At 36.1% G+C, this 23,319-nt stretch overlaps 1 protein-coding gene across 4 annotated transcripts in view; it reads left to right on the top strand.

Moving 5' to 3' along the window:
* LOC114242274 (uncharacterized) overlaps nt 1–23,319 on the top strand; it is a 130,393-nt gene that overhangs the window by 93,231 nt on the left and 13,843 nt on the right. Inside the window, exon 1 of one of the 4 annotated variants that reach the window (XM_089730889.1) lies at nt 7,220–7,303. The exons of the other annotated variants lie outside the window; for them this stretch is intronic. The gene's annotated coding sequence lies outside the window, so the exon portion shown is untranslated. Of the gene's footprint in view, nt 1–7,219; nt 7,304–23,319 lie in introns of those variants that run through there. 4 annotated transcript variants of the gene reach the window in all.

Below are 23,319 nucleotides of genomic sequence, written 5' to 3' on the forward strand. Positions count from 1 at the left end.
GAACCTTTTGTTGTCTTCCTCACTCTGCCCTGCACGTTGTGAACCGATTACGTCATAATCTACAATTTGCGCGATGCCACATTTGAAAGATTTCTAATATCTTGTTTCTGAACGTATTTGTAAAAAAAAATGTTTCTGATTTAGATTTCAAGTAAAATAAGTTTTCGAAAAAAAATACCTATTTCAAACCTGCAATGAGAAAGTTTACATTAAAGCGCAAAGCAGATGAGGTAAAAGATCTTGCGGACGATCTCCAACACGATGGACCGACCTCATAAAATCTGTGACTCACTCCAACATAAATGATTATTGCTCTCACACTGCGAAACATTGTGCCACATGGCGTCGCATCGCGAGAGCATCGGTATCGCAGGATCTGACTGATGCATGACCACGACCACTCTGTCAAGAGTGTACGAATAGGAAGAAGAAGATGAGGTATATATGGAAAGATCCAGAAATTCTGTGTTAGGAAAATGTTGGCTTAAAGTTTCAATTTTCATAAAATTAAGACAAAATAATAATTCAATTAAAAATCAATATATAACTCTAATCTTTGTATTTACATTCTTGTACATCTTGGTATTCCTATTAGGTACATTTACTAGGCATTTTTTTAATCGAATCGAAATTTTAGAATCGAATACAAATAGCTAATTGTAATTTCAAATATATGTTAATAAAGAATGAGACAAAACGAAACAACGTTAATGGCCTTTTCCATTCCGGTTTAATTAAGCTTTTAGCTAGCTCAAGGGATAATTGCGTTTCAAGTAATTAAGTTGCATTGTGCAAAACGCGACCTAAATAAAATTACTGATTCGAAAAAAAAAAACAATAAAAACCTCAATTAAAACCTGATCGTTGTAATCTTAAGGACAACTTAATATGCAAACTTTTTAGGGTAATAAGAGATAGTTTCGTTAAATTCTATGGACTCCAAGAATACGGATTAAAATTTTAAGTACTTTTTCGTGTGTAGGCATAGTGATTTAGTTCAAAGACCATCCGATCCTGTGGACCGAATGGTAAAGGAAATTTTAGGTACCTCAAGCACCGGTCACTTCTCGGTCCTCGCCGAACCCGTCGCTTGCGACGAAGGGCTCGAAGAGTAAATTAACCCATAAAAACAGCCCGCTGAGTTTTTCGCCGGATCTTCTCAGTGGGTTGCTCTTATAGGGCCAGTGTTAGCAACACTTCCGCTTTGAGTCCCGTGAGCTCACCTACACGCTAGGTTGAAGCTGAAATAGCCTCTCAGCATAGGTAGGAAAGAAAAAAGTTCAAAGACCTATGTGTATAATATCTCTAGAAAACATTTGAAAGTATATTTTTAAACGGTCTATATGATTACATTGAATGTACGCGTACCGCCACAAATAGAGAGAGATCTGATGGAGAGAAATCTCTCAAAAGCCGCAACCAAGCAATAAGACATACATAATCACGACCACTCCGCCAGGAGTGTACGCATGAGAAGAAGAATATGATTACAAGTTTTTAAGGTTTAAATTCATAACGGTAATATTTATTTCCTAATTTGTCGATTTGAATATATTTTTATGTATATTGACAGAGAACCTTAAGGGCCAATTTTGAGCCCATAATACAATTGAGACATTGAGCTAATATATATTGACGGGTGGCGATATGTAAGTTCCAAAGTCTAACAGCTTCGATTGCTCTTTAATACCATGTTAGGTGAGCGATTGTATGCCGATCTACTCAAAAAACCGTGTGCGGTCAGACATCCGGAAGATTTGTTTATAAAAAATTTAATATTGAAAAGTGGGTAATAAATCATATACTATCAGCCGTGCACAATACTCGAATTTCGGTACAGACTCGTGTATAATATTATAGATTAGACTGAAAGAAAGACAGCGAGAGTGAGAAAGGGAGAAAGGAGGCATAACGTTTCCTTGTTACGTGACGATTTCTATCAGTCAATTCCTTTTTTTTCTTTATGGGCCGATGGCTAAATCTCTTGCGAGATCTCTCCGCCATGGGGGCGCGTGATGTATATGGTCCTGCTGAAGCAACCCATTAAACGGTTACCCTGCACTTTCGCCGGAAAATCCGAGTGCCGCCCGGCTAGAATTCGTTAGAGATAAATTATTTTCCTACCACAAACCGCCTACCACCTATCAAAGAGAGCACTGACCTGGAAAGTGTCTGGTAAAAGGAAGAGATGCCACCCCAGAACAACTTGGCGCCGCTCGGTGGAGCAGGAGCTAGGTGTCTAGGGTATGATGTGGGAGGAGCTAGAACAGACTGCCCAAGACCGATGTAAGTGGAAGGTTCGGGCCCTACACCCCAGCAGAGGGTAATAGGAAAGAATGATGATCACAAACCGCGTTACGGAACCACTTTCCAATTAACAAAACAAAGTTTTATGCATTCTCAAAAAAAAAAAAGTCGAAACATTCATAACATACGTGCCTGGTGTGGAGTCTCCGATCTAAGATACTACCTGCAAATACATATCTCTATGTTGATCAGGGGGTTGGCTATTGCAATAATACCACGGTTTACCTGAAATTTGTGAAACCTCTTGTTTCCGTAAAATTATAGTAACCATTGTTCTCAAGATACGATATCTCCGCTAAAATTTTGAATTTCCAACGAAAATGTTCACCTGAATTTCACAAAAGGATTTTTTTAGCTTCCATAAGGCGCGACCCCGTCTCCGAACTCAGATAATCTTAGGTTAAATTGTTCTATAACCATAAATAATTTCATTCTAGCACGGACCCTCTTCGGTTGGGAAGTCTCATTTTTTTTACGGAATATAATATTTTCCTCGTAGTCGGTTAAGGGAAAAGATTTTAAAATATCTGGAGCTTCGATAAAAAAAAAAACGAAAGTAAATTAACTTTTTTGTTCAATAATGATGGTTCGGAAGATTTGCATAAATTATGGCAATTAAATTATGGGGACTTTGATTAGTGAAAAAAGTGCTTTGTAAGAGGAGAATGTCTTTGGGACGTCAATAAAATTAATTTTAAGTTATTCAATTAGTGAAAATTGCGAATTTATATTGCGAGCGATCACGATTGATCCCTGAGGCGTAATTTAAAAGCCGACGAATTGTTCACAAAGCTTTAAACAATAGTTTTTATTGTTTATTTCTATTTCTTTTAAAAATAAACAATAGTTTTTATTGTTTATTAGCGAGATTCAGGCATCTGTCAAATATCTTGGTGTTGTGTGTTCCGGGGATGATGGCTACCCGCCACAATAACATCTACATTATATGCGATTTTATTTGTATTGGGGCGTCTTGTGAACCTGCATGCTTAGGCACGGTTGTACTCTACCCGTTTCTACATCGAAGCGTTATACTAATTAGTACCGATTTGAATGATGTGACAGTCTTTATATTATATGTGACTTAGACTAGGTCTCAAAGTGGGCGGCGACATTTATGTATTGATGTACTCCCGTAAACACTTAATGCCAGGTGAATCGGAAGCTCGCTTATCCATTTATGCAATAAAATAATACATCACGCATGTATTGGTTACGGGTGCACTAATGGATTTATGATGTAACGTAAGCGCGTATAAAGTCACTCTCTCCCTGCTTATAGGGTTGAAACTTTTTATCCTTAATTACTTAATTTGAGTTCGTTGAGAGCTGACTGGAAGAGTTTCTTAGTCCGGACACAATCCTCAGCTGAGTGCCGCAACTATGTCATGATCAAATTTTAAAACCGGCTAAATAGCGTACCTGCGATTTCACCCGATTTCGTATGCCTTATTGCCTATTGAAGAGTTTTTTTTTAAATCTGGAGATAATCTTATATGTAGATTCAGGTAATGTTTACCAAAAAGATGGAACCTCATAATAACTGGAGTAGCAACATATTGCATACAGACAGCAAGTTAATGAAACTTATAAAAACAAAAGTCCGCTTTGCCAGCCCTATATTATCAGTTGCTTAAAAATGGATTGACATGCTAACTGAATTACTATGCATACAGCAAGTTAATAAAACTCACAACAAAAAAGGTCTCTTTGCCAGCCCTATATTATCAGCTGCACCCTGTTTTATAACACGTCGTGCTTTTAACTAGTGATATGCTAACGGATATCCGTCATATCTCTACCGCATTGAAAATACAATGCAAGACACAGTGTGAAGCTACTACTAAGCTTAGTCAGTAGTAGCTTTGCATATATATAGATTGTAGTTTTATTGTCCTTACACCAATTTTTCTATTATTATAACTAAAAAAAAAAAAATTAACATCTTTTTTACACATCGCCCACTCAATCATCCACGCCATTTTGCTTTTTCTTTTATTGTTTTCTCCCTTTTGTACCATTTTTTCTCACTCACGCTTTAAGGCGCCAATCCACACTCTTTTCATACTTTTCGTTTTCAACCTTCCTACATTAATATAAAATATATTTTTACTTTTCTTTTTATTGTATTTTAAAGCAAGCACTTCCCGCCTGGTGGTTATCGTCGTTCATGGACATGCAATGCTAGATACACTGCTAGCGTCAATTTAGCGGCCATTTTTTTATTGCTGTCAAAGACATATAAGCTACCACCGGCCATGGTCACCGTCAATGGTAAGGGCGCATCCAGACCACTGTCCGTCGCAAATCAACTTCATTAAATATACTACATCTAATATATAAAATTCTCGTGTCACAGTTTTCGTTGCCATACTCATCCGAAACGGCTTGACCGATTTTGATGAAATTTTTTGTGCTTATCCGGTATCTATGAGAATCGGCCAACATCTATTTTTCATCCCCCTAAATGTTAGGGGTAGTCCACCCTTAAATTTTTATTTTTATTTTTTAGACAAAATTTTTAATTTCTATTTTTTTATGATACAACATACAAAAATACATACAATCCCCAATTTTCACCCTTCTACGATCAACCCTTATTTTTTATTTGCTAATTAAAAACTTTAATTTTTTTGGCAAGATTTTCATTTTTATTTTTATTTTGTCATGAATTAAAATAAAAAATCTGATGTTACTCTCAATTTTTCATCCCTCTATGATCAACCCCTATTTTTTGTTAATTATAAACATTAATTTTTTTGGCAAGTTTTTTATTTAGTTTTATCATGACTTAAAATAAAAAAAAATATATTACTCTCAATTTTCACTCTTATACGATCAACCCCTATTTTTCCATCCCGATTTTTATTTTTTATTTTCTATGCACAGATCCGCAATAAGGTTGCAAGATGGCAATCAAATATTATAATTGTAGTACGATAAATTCTTATTCAGAGTTTATACTTTCAAGTTCCTTTAATTATGATTTTTTTTAAATTGAATTTGATCTCCCGCGCTCGCCGGTCGACTACTGATCAACTATCAATCGATCAGCTATCCCCACCAGGTGTCACCACTGATCCAGCAAACATCACGTAGTAGGGATGGGGACGAAGCCGGTCTCCTGTCTTACTTACTCACTATACATCATAGATTATACACTTAATATATTTGTTTTATTTGTGTATCAATAGTATGTTCAGTAGGTCTGAGAATCGGCTACTATCTATTTTTCATACCCCTAAGTGAAAAGGGTTGTCCACCCCAAACATTTATTTTTTATTTTAATTTTTTGGATATTTTTTTTTGTTTATAATGAGGTATTATGTGGTTAAATGAGGTTTTTATTTCTACAGTAGAATTTCCCTAGAAATCTTATTTAAGGCAACACAACGTTTGCCGGGTCAGCTAGTATATCTATAAAAGGGTAAAAAGTGCACAAGACGAGTTTTTTTTTTTTTTTTTTTTCCTACCTAAGCTGAGAGCCTTGAGAGGCTATATCAGCGTAACCCTAACTTTAGTAGGTGAGCTCACGGGGCTCAAACCTGACGATGTTGCTAACACGAACCCTAGCAAGAGTCGTGCTTCGCAGAATCTACCACCGGATCGGAAACGCGACCCACTGAGAAGATCCGGCGAGAAACTCAGTGGGCTGTGTCTGAGAGTTAATTTACTCGTCGAGCCCTTCGTCGCAAGCGACGGGTTCGACGAGAACGGTGACCGGTGCTTGAATTACCTAAAAGCACCGTTAGTGGATCGGGTGGATCCGAGATGACGTGTTTTGGGCGACGTCGACTGCTTTCCATTCTGTCCGCAGGATCGGGAATGTAGTTACCGGCGGCCACGATGAGAGGGTTCTCGTGTCGTGCCGCTTTATCGAAGTGGCGCATGGACGCCGACTGAAGATACTTACTGATGGACTCTAAGTCCAGGTCGTCATGGAGGTCGACGTTCCTGACGAACCACGGGGCTCCGACGGCTATCCTGCAAAAACGGGATTGAATAATTTGAAATGTTTTTAGGTGTATGCGGGCCGCGTGAGCGAACACTACACTTGCATAGGTCATGACGGGGCGTATGCAAGTTTTGTAGAGTGTCACCTTATTTCTAAGGGACATTTTACTTCGCCTACATATCATCGGGTAGAGACGTCCTAGAATGAAGGCGGCACGGTCGCGTACCGTCTTAATGTGGGGGCGGAATGTCATCCTACTGTCGAGGGTGACGCCTAAGTACTTGACCTTCGGGGCCCACGGTATGGGCTGGTCGAACATCGTGATTGGGCGAACGGCGGGGGCGGGGGTGTTGACGCGCCTAGTCGGGAGAGGGATGCTCAGCGTGGTGTTCGGAGGGCGACCCCTTTTGAAGAGCACCGCTGTGCTTTTCGTGGGGTTGATGTCGATGCGCCACTTCCGGAACCACTGTCCCATGGTGGTAGCTGCGGTCTGAAGTCGTCGATGAAGCAACGCCTTCTTCCTACACGAGTAGTAGATGGCGGTGTCATCGGCGAAGAGCGCCAGATGGGTCTCCGGAGACCGGGGTATATCGTTGATATACAAACTGAATAGTAACGGGGAGAGGGCGGAGCCTTGCGGGACTCCGGCTGTGACGTGACGGGGCCGGGAACGCGTTCCCTCGACTCGATATCGGAACGAACGGTTCGACAAGTAGTCTCGTATGATGAGCACGAGTCTGTCTGGCACTCCCATGTTATACAGTTTGTATATCAAACCGTTGTGCCAGACTTTGTCGAACGCCTTCGCTACATCGAAGAAGAGGGCTCCTGTCGGAATGCAAGACGAGTAAGGAGCTCATCTAAAACTTAAATTTACGAGGGAGGAATGACCTCTGAAAACACATAATCAATTATTTCGTCTAGCGTTTATTAATTGCCATTTTCATTTTGTTTCAGGTAAACTACAAGTTCTTAAATTTGGATCGAAAAGTAAACGAGTGAGAGATTAATAGATTGAATTCGAAGAAAGAATTTGATGGAGTAAGTGCTAAAGTAAATGATATTACGCAATCAACTTTGCTCTCCGGTTGTTTTTCTTAAAAATATGGAATAATGCAGGTTGAGTTATTTTAGTTTTTATCGTCTGGATAGATGAATGAGCTAATGGCCCACCTGGTATGGAAGTCACCAGTGCCCGTAGACGATATAAAATGAATGCCGCCACCCACATTGAGACATGAGGTCCAAGTGTCAATTTTATTAAATAAAGATTGTCCCGCCCTTCTAATCGGAATGCATGACTTCTTTGCGGCAGAAGTACGCAGTGTGGTGGAACTAGGTGGTGGAACAAATATTTGATTTATTGGTGGTATTTTTGGACACCACGGATCCAACTACAACCACCACGCATCCAACTATCCGTTATAAAAATTATATTATTATGTATTATAGGTTTGCTATTACTGTCGCCAATCTGAAACGACTCGCACGCTTTTTGTTAAAACGCTTGAACAAAAAATATAAATCTGGTACTCAAATAACAATTTGCAGCGTGCTCTTTGTAATATTCCCTGGAATTTTTGTCCACATTTTTCTTAAGTTCACGTGGAAGTCGTAACTTTAAATAAAGGATCGAAATCCGACATTATTGTCGTGACGTTAAAATAAATTTCTTTTTTACACGGTCGAGTAATATCAAAGAGTACAGTGTAATAACAAACAGTAAGGCGGTGACCAAATGAATTCTTATGGATGTTTTTTTACTGTTTTTTAATCATACGCTTTCAGAAAAACTATCGTACATAAATGAAAGAATGATAATTAATAATTTCTAAACGATAAAGCATTTTGCGAGGTCTCTTAACTCCTGAAATATGAGAAAATATCGTCTATACTATATAATTTAATATAATACAATTTAATATAATTTAATCTTCTACAAGTTCATTACTTCTCCTTAATACTTTTTCATTAATAAGTCTTCAACGGTTTATTTTAATTTTGGAGCTGAAGGCGTCATTTAAATTTGTAAAAAAAAGTAAAATTTGAATTGAATTTTTTATTAAAATTTATTCAATTTAATGTTAAATGCTTTTTGATTCTTGGTAGGTTTCCCAATTAACAAGTTGACAAGCATACTAAGTATCATATCATGGAAATGCTCTGTATCGTATCTTATCATCTTAATATCGCAGTAAACAATATTAGCTTAAAACAATAATAAATTAAACTACATGTACTAAGTGCTTAGGCATTGGGAGCAACAATAATAACAGTAAACGAGACTAATAAAAAAAGTAAACAAACAGCATAGCAGATAATTTTGTTAAGTAAAGCGTAGCAAACAACAAGTTCACTGCCTACAATATTACACAATACGACAGCTGGGGACGTCGCCCGTGCTGTTTAGATATTTGTAGCGAAAACTTTCATAGCACCGTTGTGGTTTGAAATTCGATGAAAAGGAAACGACGAAAAACATTCAGACCTATATATTTATAGTATTTAGCCTAAAGGAAAGAACTGCACTCATATTCTTTAGCTTAATCTATATTTCTATACTATTATTATAAAGCGGAAAGATTTGTTTGTATTGAATAGACTCCGAAAGTACAGAACCGATTTGAAAAATTATTTCACTGGAAGCTACACTATTCCCGAATGACATGGGCTACAATCTTTTTTGAAAAAAAAATAGGGATCCTTACTAAAACTCCAATAATGTAACCCAAGGTGTAAAAAAAATACCTAAAATATTCTTTACATCGCGTGCCCTGCGAAAACTATTGATGATATAATAAAATAATGTACTACGACTTTGTAGAAAACATTATTATTTACAAAAAGTGTCGCGACAGTAAATGTCTAACTATTATAGTTATGCCACAATAAGTGTTCTTTTATTTTAAAAATAAACGTGTGGCACTCGGGAACTGCCGCGGTAAAGCTATTGCGTAGCATTTTTATCAACTTATGCAATTATAATTAGACAATGATAATTTAATATTAAAACAATAATAAAACAAGACCGCGCTATATTAAACATTAATAAAAGCAAAACATTAACTGTCCCCTTCACACTCATAAGCTAGACCGCGCGGGAGAGAGATGGGCAGACTTTTCATTATTCGCATGCAGTGTGACGTCATGCCACGCGCTTATTCACAAACACTACACAAGCGCAACGTGTGAATGTGTTGAACGCGAGCTACATGGTAGGTGGAGTGAGGGGTGTAAGGTTTTTTTCGTTACGGAATTTCATGATTCGGTCGCCGCGCTCAAGATAAAACAACGTCAAATATCGTTGAAATTTTTGTTAAAGTACCAGCGCAGCCGGAGCGGGCCGCTAGTGGGATATAAATACATTTTCGGAAGCGGTTCCTCATTTGCCATGTACGATTTCTGCTACTTTAACTGTTCGTTTGATTTGTTTGCAAATAGTAGTGATTATCGATGTATGTGCAAAAAAAAACTGACACACTGAATAAGTCGGCACTGTGCTTAGAGTTCGACCCGGCTGACCTGGCCGTGCGTGCCACGCCTGTACCGTGGGGCTTCGCTATCATATGCTTATCCCCCGCACGCCCTCAGCATTATTATATTATTGGCTACTAAAAATGGACATTACATATTATTGCAATATGTATTACCTATACTAAAATAAATTCTCATAGTAGTACGCTTAAAATGAACAAAGCATGTGTAGTAATGGACTATTAAAAAAAAGGTATATGTTGTATGTACTGAATGTCATAAATTACTAGGATAAATGTTGTATGTTGGCAAGTTTACCGTTGACCTGATGTTAAGCGAACAACGGATGTTACAACGTAAATACTGCGTACTTTGAGACATGTATTATAGAATCGTCGTGATAATCGCCTTATCGTTGCCGCCGCTGACTACTCGCCGAATCCTGATCACGCAGGAGCCAGTCACCGTCGTTGCCCTAGACACATCCTTACGGATCCATCAGATCCATCAGATCCAATAACTCTTGCATTAGACGCCTTCAGCTCTAAGAAGGCTCTAGGAGCAGGCTTAGGGACCCCGGTAACCGTACTCGTCGAACTCGGCAAAGCGTTCGACGTGCAACCTAACCCATGTATCAGCCCGTTGAATTTCTCGCCGAATCTTCTCAGCGAGTCGCGATTCCGATCGGGTAGTAGATTCATTCGCGAAGCAGCTGCTCTTGAGTTGTTAGGTCTCCTTCGGAGGCGCTCGGGCAACTGTTAGCAAATACCACCCCTCCTGGCTGAGCCTTTGCTCGCCCACATGTCCTGGTGAAACTGGAAAGGCCTCCGAGCCAACAGTAATCCTTCAATCATAAAAATATATATACATATATAGAACACAGAGTTCTAACTAATTTTAATTATAATGTATAATAGGCCCAATCCACATATGTACTAAACACAGCTCCACAACATTTTTTTCTCATGGAAAAACTTTGTGAACCACTGGTTTACACACGTTGTGCCGGTCACGCTTATAACGATAGTCTTAATCATTTTAATAATCTCGGTTTCGTGAGTTAAGTACATTATTACAGAAGCTGTGGTCATATTGAAGGACGGTGGCACGCGAATGGTGTTGCTAGGAAAATTCGAAAATATAAATTTAGAAGATAAATATAAATTATAAATATAAATATAATAAAAAATAAATAGTAGGATCGGCTAGTTAACATTAAAACCGCTCAAACTTTTATTACAATATGTACTCTTTTCCCATTGCCATGCAATTGTCTTTGAGTGTGTGACGCAGCGAGTGTCCGTCTCATTCCTTCGCTTACATTTCGGATTCACGAATTACGAATATTCTAAACCAGAAAAATTCAGCTTAGTTTAACAATTTAATGTTGTTTGTAGTTTTCCACGTATTATTAACGCACTATAAGAAAAAAGTATTTAGCTTACCTTATTAATAATTGAATATTAATAGTGTTGTGTGTGTGCTCATTTGTAAAATTAATATATTATTGTTATTACCGTATATATCGATACCGTATATTATGTCGTATATACCGTAGGTATATATCGATTCATAGGTTGTTTTCAAAATAAAAAATAAACTTTAATTGCTTTTTTAAAATTATGTTTAAAATCATGCATTGGATTGTTGCATTTACTAGAACAAAATCATTTTTTTCTTTAGGCTTGTTCTGAAATTAAACATTCCAAAAAATTTCAGTCTCTTCAGTTTTATTTACTGGTAACTCTAGTAGTCGAGGGCACTTATAAATTTGCAGCAAATCGTTGAAAGCAAATGCCGTTAAGTGTATTTTGATGCCCGATAATATTGCTATTGTTTGAATAATGGACCCAACAAAACAAATTCTTCCATTCTTATCCAGCACTGTTATGCTTAAGTACATAATTTATTTAAGTATAATACATAATCTGTTCTACTAAATAGTTTTTTAAATTTTAACATGTCAACGATATTCAATATCGCAAGGAAATAAGCTAACTACTTTTAAGCAGATTTAATAAGAAGTGTATTGGTCCAACAATCTCTTACCACTCCTTACGGCTCCACTAGCCATTGGAGCAGGCTGCATCCTTACAACCTCAAATTGTTCATCTATGATGAATTTTACAGCGTCATTTATTCGACATGACCGATTTACAGATTAGGAATGGCCCCCGATCCATTAATGGTGCTTTTAGGTAACGGTCGGTTTAAGTACCGGTCACCGTCCTTGCCGAATCCGTCGCTTGTGACAAAGGGCTCGACGAGTAAATGAATCCATAGATAGCTCACTGAGTTTCTCGCCAGATCTTCTCAGTGGGTCCCGTTTCCGATCCGGTGGTAGATTCTGCGAAGCACTGCTCTTGCCAGTGTTAGCAACACTCCTGGTTTGAGCGTGACTACTGCCATCCACCTTGAGCCGTGAGGTTGAAGTCTCCATAAAACCGGAACCCATGGTTGCTTCCCGTCTAACTACGTAAAATAGTGGTATTTCCCCGTCCGGACCCGCAACTCTCCTTACCACCAGTTAATGCCAATAATTGATTGGCGATCCCATTACTTAAAGAACGCTACTGCTCATTCTCCAGTGTATTCCTTAGTCACCTTTTACGACACTCAAGAAATATATACTTCTATAAGATATCTATATGTTGTAGATTTAGCACAAATATTAAAATTAAACGAAAATGCGTTTTTTTCTTCAACAATAGTTCTTCAGTATTTTTATCAAAGAGCGAAATCGGTTACAAAAAAATATTAGTCCACAAATACATCAAGGTATGTACCTCGTATTTTTTTTTATTTTTTTTATTGCCCTTGTAGGCAGACGAGCATACGGCCCACCTGATGGTGAGTGGTTACCGTTGCCCATGGACTTCAGCAATGCCAGGGGCAGAACCAAGCCGCTGCCTACCGAAAATGTGGTATATACAGTATAAACACATATATAAATTATATAAACAGTTACGTCTATTTCGTACTTAGTCGGATTATAATTTGTATTTATAAATAACATCATTATGTATTACAATACGTATTTTATGATTTCCAAAAAAAAATGTAGATCGTGCGTGAGATAGAAATATTTTTAAACCAAAGCGAGAATTAATAATAAGTACATAAATGATTTCGAATATGTGTGAAAATATTTAAACTTCGTAGTAGGTGCGTATTTACATTGTACATATTCAAAGGGACGTGAGAACCAAAACAAACATTGTAATGTTTTTTTCAATAAAAACGAATGTGAAGTCCCATTTGAATCGCACTGATCCGCGTGGGCGATACCATCTACCGGAGCCATTCTCAAATCGGGAACAGTTTCTGGGACATTGGCCGTGTTACTGTTAACACGTTTAAAACGTGACTCCTTCAGTGTGCTCGTGGAGTGACGGCCTTCTTTACTATTCCGGACTTTTATTTCTATTTATAAATTTATTGAAATAAATTTTATTAAACTATTATTAACAGTACTAGCTAACCCGGCAGACTTCGCAGTGCCTCAATCGACAAATAAAAGACCTAAACCTAAAGCAAACAAAAGGAATCCGTCCGACGGGGGGGACACCAAAGGAAAAACAAAATTGTTATTTTTATTTAATTCCGAGCATTTTCATATTTATCTACCTTTTAAACCTTCTCTGGACTTCCATAAATTATTCAAGACCAAAATTAGCCAAATCGGTCCAGCCGTTCTCGAGTTTTAGCGAAACTAACGAATAGCAATTCATTTTTATATAAATAGATTATTAACAGTATTATGATCTAGTTAGTAGTTAATTTTGATAATATTCTTATATACATCTTTTTTACTGATTGTAGTCTGAGACAATAGATATGTACCGTACATCCAATCTGCGTTTATTTGCAGCGAACAATCGCGAGGTCTGATCGGAATGTTTGGACAGCCAATTAATACTCGGGTTCATGTATTGATTTGTTTGTTTGTGTTTTACTTATTGGGCTGAGTTAAAGCTTTGTGTTGTTGTTTTTGGCTCTTTAAGAAATGCTTCCGGCACAGTGTCTGTAGAGAGTTACAATAAATATACCTAGATATATTTATATATAATTATTTTTCACGATTTTACTGATGGAATTTCTTTTTACTAGGCTTCTATCCTTTAATGTATTCTGAGCCGTACCATTTCAAAACAACTATTTATAGTTTCTTATTTTGTATACAAAGCTAAATTATAATTATAATAACAGCTACAGCACTCTGTATGGCTTAGATCCGCTATTGACCTCAAGGTGGCGGTAAGCATCCGTAAACATTTGTAAATTTGGGAACTATACAGATTATCACAAAAGAGGCTTTGAATACACCTCCATTTTCCATTGTATTGGTTTTCCTTAGTTCATCGAGCTTACGTCATAAGTTTACAAGGAAATAACACAATTACCTTATTTTTCTATTACCTTAAGATAAATAATACTTTTTTATGTTGTTGCGACAGGAACTTTGGTCCACTATTTAAAAAAATCGTCTTTTTAACATAGTAAATGAGGCCATAGGTCTTTGCTCTGCAGCGAGACATCAATGCGTCAATATAATAATAATAATAATAATATTATAAAGAGGAAAGATTTGTTTGTTTGTTTGTTTCGAATAGGCTCCGAAAATACTGGACCGATTTGAAAAATTCTTTTTCCATTAGAAGCCGACATTGTCCCTGATGAACATAGGCTACTTTTTTAATTTTTTTTTTATTTTTTTTTTTTGGTTTCATGTGTGTTTTAATGTTTCCGAAGCGAAGCGAGGGCGGGTCGCTAGTATAATAATAAAATCGTGCTCCCAAATTGAAATGAACGTCAGTAATCATTCTTACGGGCCATGAGCTTTATTTTCACAATATACATAATTGTATTGTTTTAATACAAAAGGATACCAATGAGAATTGAATACAATACTGGGCTAGCAGCCAGTATTTGAAGAAACTTCGCGATTTGTCAACATCTGACTTTCCTTCATGAAATTTTGTTTATTTACGTACCTACGTTTGATTTTTATTATGTGAGTAGATGATGCCACCTAGTTAAAACTTAAATTTAGAATCACACAGAGTTCTTGCTGTGCCTGTCTACCATAAATCACATACTTAATACCGACTTGAATTTGGGTTTAACATGTTAACCTATTGTCGTAAACATGTGTATAATAACTAGAGGAGCTTTGCTCTGTTTTTTTTTTTTTTTTAAATTGTGTTTTTAGAAATTATATTTAAATAGGAATTACATATTGATATTATATTATATTATTTGTTATTTTCTTCAAATAAAAAAGTTTATATTTAAATTGTTTATCAATAAAGTTGATTTTTGAAAACACGAATAAAACAACATTTTCTGAATCGTAGCTAGATCGGTTTATCGCCCCCGAAATCTGTATACTAAAATTTCATGAAAATCGTTGGAGCCGTTTCCGAGATTCAGAATATATATATTTATATACAAGAATTGCTCATTTAAAGAAATAAGAATAATAAAACAAAAGTTAATTTTAAATAACAGGGAATGTTAAAAAAAAATTTTGTATAAGATAGTTAAGCATTTACGATAACATTAGCAAATCTTAGATTAGACGATATTTATTTTTATCCAACATAAACTAAAATTATGAGCGTATACTCCAAATGATTTATTAATGTACTAATGGAATGTTTTCATTCGTTAGGAAGTCAAGTAGTCGGATCCCAGTGCATTCTGGAGCGCGCTAGTTACGCTCCACATCTGCACTAAAATAACTAAGGACGTTGGCCAGGTACGGTCCGCCTAGAATTCTGAATGATTTGAGGGGTGAAGGGGCTATTTGGTTTAGGCGACATTTTTGCAATTTTACAGTCGTTTAAAATTCGGATAAAACTCGGATTTGGATGGAACTTAAATAAAAATATATTAAGTAAAAACAGGTAAATTCTATGCGTTTGATCACGAATGCACTCTTTTAGCGGGCGAACAATATAAGTTACCTCTATAAGAAAACGTTGATAAATTTTACAACTATGCTTAACTTCATTTACAGCACTTTTATACGACGCGCCATCACTATTATATGACGTGCCATTGTGGTGGCACATCTAAAATATAATCTCCCGAAGAATGTCGACAATTCGTAAACAAAAATTTAGGTTATGCCGAGTATGTCTGGAATCGGACCAAGGGAACTCGCGGACATTCTTGACCGTCCGCGTCCGGGCAACCCTGATCTTCTCAGACTTATCCAATAGAGAAATAACTTGTTGAGAATATTAATAATTGAAATAAAAATTCTAACGTTTTGTTTACTTGCACCATTTGCCCCCAATAAAATAGCCACGTGTCAAATGAGATTCTCCAATGCAGCGCGGAGATGAATAAATTACGACATAAATTTTTAACATAATATTATGTACCTACCTAGTACGTACATGTACAGCATCGCTTTGGAGCATTTAACATCGTTTTTCTATGTAAGTTTGCGTTCTCCGAAATAATTTGCTCAATTCTATAGGGTCAAAATCTAAATCAAAATTTATCTATAATTGAGTCTGTCAGTGGACGGTTGGAAACTGGATTTATACATTTTTATTGCAAGTTTATTTTGCAACCAAATTATAATTGTAGTAGATTTGAAATTACAGGAATATAACATGACGTTATTGTGAAAAAATATGAATTTGCCTGTTCATTAGAGAAACGCGTAGGTACATACGTATTACGTATAAAGTAAAGTACTTTATATTATACATATAATTAAATGGTATATTAATATTCCATTCCAAATTGTTTGGTTGTGTTTATACAATGTCTGTATGATCAGTGGTGGATGTTTTAGGGCTGATGAAATTTTTTTTATATAAATAAAAATTTTAAAAGTCCGTTTTTCTTACCTTTATTAAACTAGCTTACTTACTTATGCATGGATTATAGTTGTGTGTAATATAAATAATATAATATGGGTATGAAATGTTATATTAGTTTTAGTAATTATTTCCCATAGTAAGTATAAGTATAAAGTATAAGTATTATTAATATTATATATTTATATTATTATATATTTTGCACTATATATACTTTTATATATTAATTTGCACGAAAACAAAAATGATCCATAATGCATAAGGATCAGTTGATAGACCGTTCTCTGTAATAATAGTTCGACATTGTTCTTGTTATTCCATTTGCAATAAAGAGTTTTGTATCTAACTAATTATTTTGTTCAACTTTCATGGGATTTCGCACGACATTCCTTTTCGGTTGATTCTGCACTGAACTTATATTACTAATCTCCGGGAGCCGTGGACATAAATTTTACATGTGGACATTTTTTTCATTTATTGTCATTGCATTATTTCCGACGTTTCAAATACTTTTCCTGGTCGCAATAATAAACTCGAGATTAAGCCGTGAAAGTAATTATCGTTAAGTAATTATTATTAAATATCGTAATTATCTTATAATACCCATTGATGTTCGTAATTCAAAAATGATGAGTGATGAGAATTTTGATGAGTGATGACAACAAAGTGATGAGAATTTTTCTGAAAAGTATATCTATACAAGGGCTGTGATAGTAAATTATAATTTAGAGACATGAGTAATAATTACAACTTAATAATAAAATGTACTGTTCCCTATTAAATTCGTATATGAGACATGTATAAAAAATTTACCTTGTATATAGAAATGAAACACTTTTCTGATACGAAGCTATTTCCCTACCATTATTACGAGCTCACCGTAACCGAAAGTTCAAACCAGAATGCAATTATTGCTTCCCTAAGAATAAAAACCTTACCATACGTCAGAGGGCCCACGTGAGCGAAGCACGGCTCTTGATAGGGTTCGTGTTTGCAACATCGTCAGGTTTGAGCCCCTTGAGCTCACCTATTGGTCCGGTGACGCTGATATGGTATCTCTAAAGTACTCTACATCAGCTTAGGTAGGAAAAAAAAGTGAAGTTGAAGGCATGCTAATTAATGATTATTTAGGACATCGAATCGTAATTATTAAATGTAAGTAAACCTTTTGATATAATTTTAACAAAAACTTTATTTGTAATTTAACTAGATTAAATCATAAAAGTGATCGCATAAATTCTCAATAACATATTGAACTAATATAATTTGAAATAATGTAAATGTTACATCTAGCCGTACTGCTATAATTTTATGTTTTTCATTGCGCAACTCCGCGAAAAATAAAAAATAGTTTATTTTTCTTCGTTTTAACAAAATTCCATGAAAATAGATCAAATAGAAAAAAAAGTAACTAGGTAACCAACCCGCTATCTAGAATAACGCCCACGTTATTATTTTTACGATCTAGCTTAACGGCTTTGTGGCTTTAACACGGCCAAACCGGTTATCTAGTAACTATTTCCTGCAGCCCTGTTTAATTAAAGTTTTAATTACGTTTTCCGAATTTCCCAGTTGTGTTATCAACATATCAGGTCAAAGTGATTTAATGCGCGGCCTGTTTTTGTCACGAAACAGCGCGACGCGGTGATTTTACAATTCAATTGAAACATTCTCATGTGATCATCATCTTAAATTTTAAGGCGTTATTCGCATTGAGATTTAAATGAGATCTTACAAGTAAATAACAGTAAGTAGGTCGTAGGCAATTCATAACCAGCGTTAGAAATGAAGCGTTAACGAAATTTGACAGCAGTAGCCAGTGTCGCCAACTGTTTGAAAACTTTCCCCCTAAAGCAATTTCAAAAACCACTAAATTCAAAACAAAATTCCCCAACGACGGACCAAGTATTTATTCATTACAATATAAGTAAAGAAATAAATAAAAATAATAAATAATTAGTAAAGAAATAAATAAAAATAATAAATAAATAGTTAATAACAATAGTTATTTAGTATTTTTAAGTATTTTTCTATATAAAATTTTATCCCTAAAAATATCCCCAAAAAATTTCATCCCCTAAAAAAACCCTGTATAGATTTTTTCCCCCTAAATTTGGAGGGAAAACCCCAGAGTTGGCATCACTAGTAGCTAGAGCTATGTCGTATAAAACGAATATGGAAATTGAACCCGCGGTCCTCGGCCCAGCAGTCACGGGCTCTAACTACTACGCTACTGAGTCAGTACAATACATAAGTGCTTCGTTTATTCAGTGTCTCTATTTAGCCCACAGAGTTTCTCGCGGGATCTTCTCAGTGGGTCGCGTTTCCGATCCGGTGGTAGATTCTGCAAAGCACTGCTCTTGCTAGGGCTACTGTTAGCAACGTCGTTAGGTTTGAGCCCCGTGAGCTCACCTACTCACTCGGAGAATTTACTATAACCCTCCGAGGCTACTAGAATAGGTAGGAAAAAAATCTCTATTTAGTATGTCTCTACCACTGTGAAATATTCGTTCGTTCTTAGGATACCACTTGCTGTCATACTACTTCTCAATTGTGGTACTGGTCATTTCATTGGTACATTTTCAGTATATACATAGAATATCAGTAAAATCGTTATACTAAAGCCTCGATAAATTAAGCGTCCGTCTCTTCGTTAAACATCTGATATTGTTAATACGACATTTATTTAAGAACAAACACATGTTTGTACTATAGTAGTAAATTCTAGCGCACTAATGGTGTGCATGGGAACTGCGTCACATCCTGTGGATACACAAAGACAACCACGTGCGTACATTTAGTGCGTGCGTCACGCATCAATACATATTGTTTGTAAGAAAGTAGTTGGATTCTATCGTCACACCACATAATTGTTTGTTACATCCATGCAATTCTTTATTTTACGTACTTTTTTAATCAATTTCCCAATTATAATTTTGTGAATTAAAGCTTTGGAGGGCACACGTGTGAATTAAAGCTTTGGTATGAACACGGTTCCGATATTGAGTTTTATCGCTAGAGCACAGTGGCTACCCCAACAATTGACACTTCTTTTATTATAGTATATTTTTTTATTACGACGATATGTGCTCCGTATAAATGAGTGCATTGAAACTCTAAGGGTGAAGCCACGGTATTGAAGTAAGCAGACGACGACTATTTTATTGTATAATAGAATTTTATAATCCAAATGACTTTTACGGTTTCATTTCCCGTAGGTATACTGTTGATATTATTTTCGAAGCTTCGAAACTTTACATTTTCTCTAGTCACGATTTTTTTTTATAATATGTCGTCTATTAAATCAACATTACCAATAATATAAGCGAGATTGAACCATAGAAGTTGTTTTAATTATGCTTACAACTCGCAAAATCCGTAGAAAAGTACTACAGGTGCTTACTAGATTAACAAACAATTAAATTTTAATGATTTATTAGATACGCAGCTCTCGATCTAAAATGAAAAGTATTGCTCTAGGGACCCCAAATATTAAATTCAACGAGCAACTAATTCGTAAATTACATCTAAGAAAATTTAAAGTACTCTTAATTGAATACAATGCTACTTAAAACTTGGTTAAATGACAATACGCCCATGACCAGAATGCCTTTTACGAACAATCTCAAAGTACCCAAATTATTTTCGTAACTTTAAAATGACTTCATAAAGTGTAACATCAAAAACAAAAGTGCCAGGAAACGATAAGTATTCCAAATTATGTGTTGTGCCATCTAAACGGGAGCGTGAGATTATTGATAACTTTAATTTAACAACAAAAGAATAACTTTCACTCGTTATTCAATACTTGATTACGCTGCGGTAATGTTTATGAACTTGATCTACTAAACAGTGATTGTATATGAGTCGTCTATTATCAAAGGCGGCAATCTGTACATTTGGACAAAAAAATTTTATTGATATGTCAATACAGATTTATTTGAATATAATCGTCTCCTTCAAAGAATACGGTTCAAAACCTGCATTAAATAAAGGTTAATAGTTAACCTGTTATTTATCTAAGATGTCGTTCCGAAGAGTTTTGTGACTGCCAAAGGAATACAAAGTCAATAATTCGTTTTTCTGATTTACCAATCATTGTCCAAAAGTCAGATTGCCGCCTTTGATAATAGTCGACTCATATATGAGACGCGACGCGCACTTTAACTCGGACTAAGTTTTTGAATCATTGCATTGGTTTGGAATCTACCAGATGAATTGTAGATTTTAGAAAAAAGACGTATCCGGAGTCACCCAGGTAATGTCATTTACTATGCTAAAAAGTGTTAACTCAAATTATACCTATATATCAGATTCATATTTCTCTGCGAAATATCCATTTAATATACAGAAAGTCCTTTTTTATATTCTTCAAAGTCCTTGAAAAAATCAGATGTACGGCAACCGACAAGCACTTCAGAGGCTTTTTGTACTGCCTCTCGAGCACTCTGCCTTTATCCCTGACAATTTTTGAAATTTTGTCCAAACTTTGAAAAAAGTTAAGTCCGTTGGCGCAACGTCTGGTAAGTGCGGTGAATGACGCAAAACTTCCAACCCTTGCTCTTGTAGCTTTTTCTTTCCTTCCTAAGCTGATAGCTTTGAAAGGCTATGTCAGTGTAACCGGGCGAGTAGGTGAGCTCACGGGGCTCAAACAGGGAATGTTGCTAACACTGGCCCTAGCAAGAGCAGTGCTTCGCAGAACCTACCACCGGATCGGAAACTCGACCCACTAAGAAGATCTCGAGAGACGCAGTGGGCTCTTGTAGCTCAGAGATCGTCGGTTGTGCCTTATGAGGGCGAGCCTTGTCGTGTAGGAGGAACGGGTGATTAACCAAGGCTGGCCGGATATTCTACGAGCCTATCATTGAGTCCAGTTGCTCACAGTACGTCCGCAATAACGCTGATGGCATTTGTTATAAATCTATGATTAATCATACTGACACATGAGCACCAAGCACTGACCATGATTTTTAGACGTAAGTTTTCGTTTGGTGCATTGCCTGGGTGCTGATCCATAGTCTAATCAACATAAGGACCGCTTACGACTCTTACACATATCGTATTTCACACAATTTATCCATTTCTTTTTAGGCTTACCTCTTCCTCTAAAGCCTCCTCCAAGCCTAATCATAGATAGGTAAAGACGGATTATACTCGAAATTTTATCCATTATTGCATGATTTCATAATAAACATATAAACTTTTTTATATATGTACTCCTTCTTAGTCTTCTGAATCGGCAATGCTGTATATGTTAAATAAAAATGTATAATACTTAAAGTACATTGTGGTTTTTATGGGTTGCACCTAATGCGAAGACTAAAGTACGGCGGTATCCTCTGGTCACCTTGAATTACATTACCGACTCGACTGGGCAATACACCACCACCATATCAATATGTCATATTGGATGACCGGCCGGATCTTCTCGGTGGGTCGCGACTCCGACGGTAGATCTCTAGGGCTAGTTAACAAGTTCTTTTAGATTCAGCCCTGTGAGATCATCTACCAAACCGGTGAAGCTGGAATAGCCAGCAAGGCTTCCACCAGCAAGTAGGTAGGGAAGAAATGTTTCCTCCTGATAACTTAAAAGAGTTTATTGCAGGTCCTACAATTAAATTGACAAACAAACAACCACACATCGATGTGCATGAAATAACAAAAACCTATAGCGATGACGTGAGCTGTAAATGAATCTTTAATGGTAATAAAATGTAGAAACAAACATGGCCCGAGTATTGCAAATCTTTGAAGTATCGCTGCGGTGCCATAAGAGAAAAGATCTGGGATTGATTCGCACTCTGGACTGCAGACAAAAAATTTCGTTTCATCAATGGATACGGTTATTTAAATCCATTTCAACTTATACCATTTATTGCAATACCGGTTTTCAAACTAACACGTAATTTTAAATTCCAAATTTGAATATGGACAATCCCGTGCCACCCGAAGTCGTTAAACAGTTAAGTGCCGAGATGCCCTGAAGTTTTCACTCAACGTCAAGCTCAGTTGTGGACTTCTGAATAGATTTACGATGTTCGTTTTAGCGTTTGTTAATTCTTATTATAGTCGTAAAGAAAACGTTGATAGTACGAAACTCTTTGCCACTGAAATTCGATTCAGAGAATCTAATAAATGAGGTGCCAAACTAGAGAAATACTTACCTTGAAAATATAAATAGTTAATTTTAAATTCCAAATTTGAATATGAACAATCCCGTGCCACCCAAAGTCGTTAAACAGTTAAGTGTCGAGATGCCCTGAAGTTTTCACTCAGCGTCAAGCTCAGTTGTGGACTTCTAAACAGATTTACGATGTTCGTTTTAGCGTTTGTTAATCTATACTAATATTATAAAGAGGAAAGATTTGTTTGTTTGTTTGTTTCGAATAGGCTCCGAAACTACTGGACCGATTTGAAAAATTCTTTTTCCATTAGAAGCCGACATTGTCCCTGATGAACATAGGCTACTTTTTTAAAAAAAAATTTTAATTTTTTTTTTTTGGTTTCATGTGTGTTTTAATGTTTCCGAAGCGAAGCGAGGGCGGGTCGCTAGTTCTAATTATAATCGTAAAGAAAAAGTTAATGATACAAAACTCTTTGCCACTGAAATTCGATTCAGAGAAGCTAACAAATGAGGTGCCAAACTAGAGAAATACTTACCTTGAAAATATAAATAGTAACACCTGAATTATTTAAAAAGAGGCGTTACGAAAATAGCTCACAGAATTCTGGTGGCGTGTAGAT

The sequence above is a fragment of the Bombyx mandarina genome, chromosome 11 (genome assembly GCF_030267445.1).
Source record: "Bombyx mandarina strain Sakado chromosome 11, ASM3026744v2".
In the NCBI taxonomy this organism is placed as follows: domain Eukaryota; kingdom Metazoa; phylum Arthropoda; class Insecta; order Lepidoptera; family Bombycidae; genus Bombyx; species Bombyx mandarina.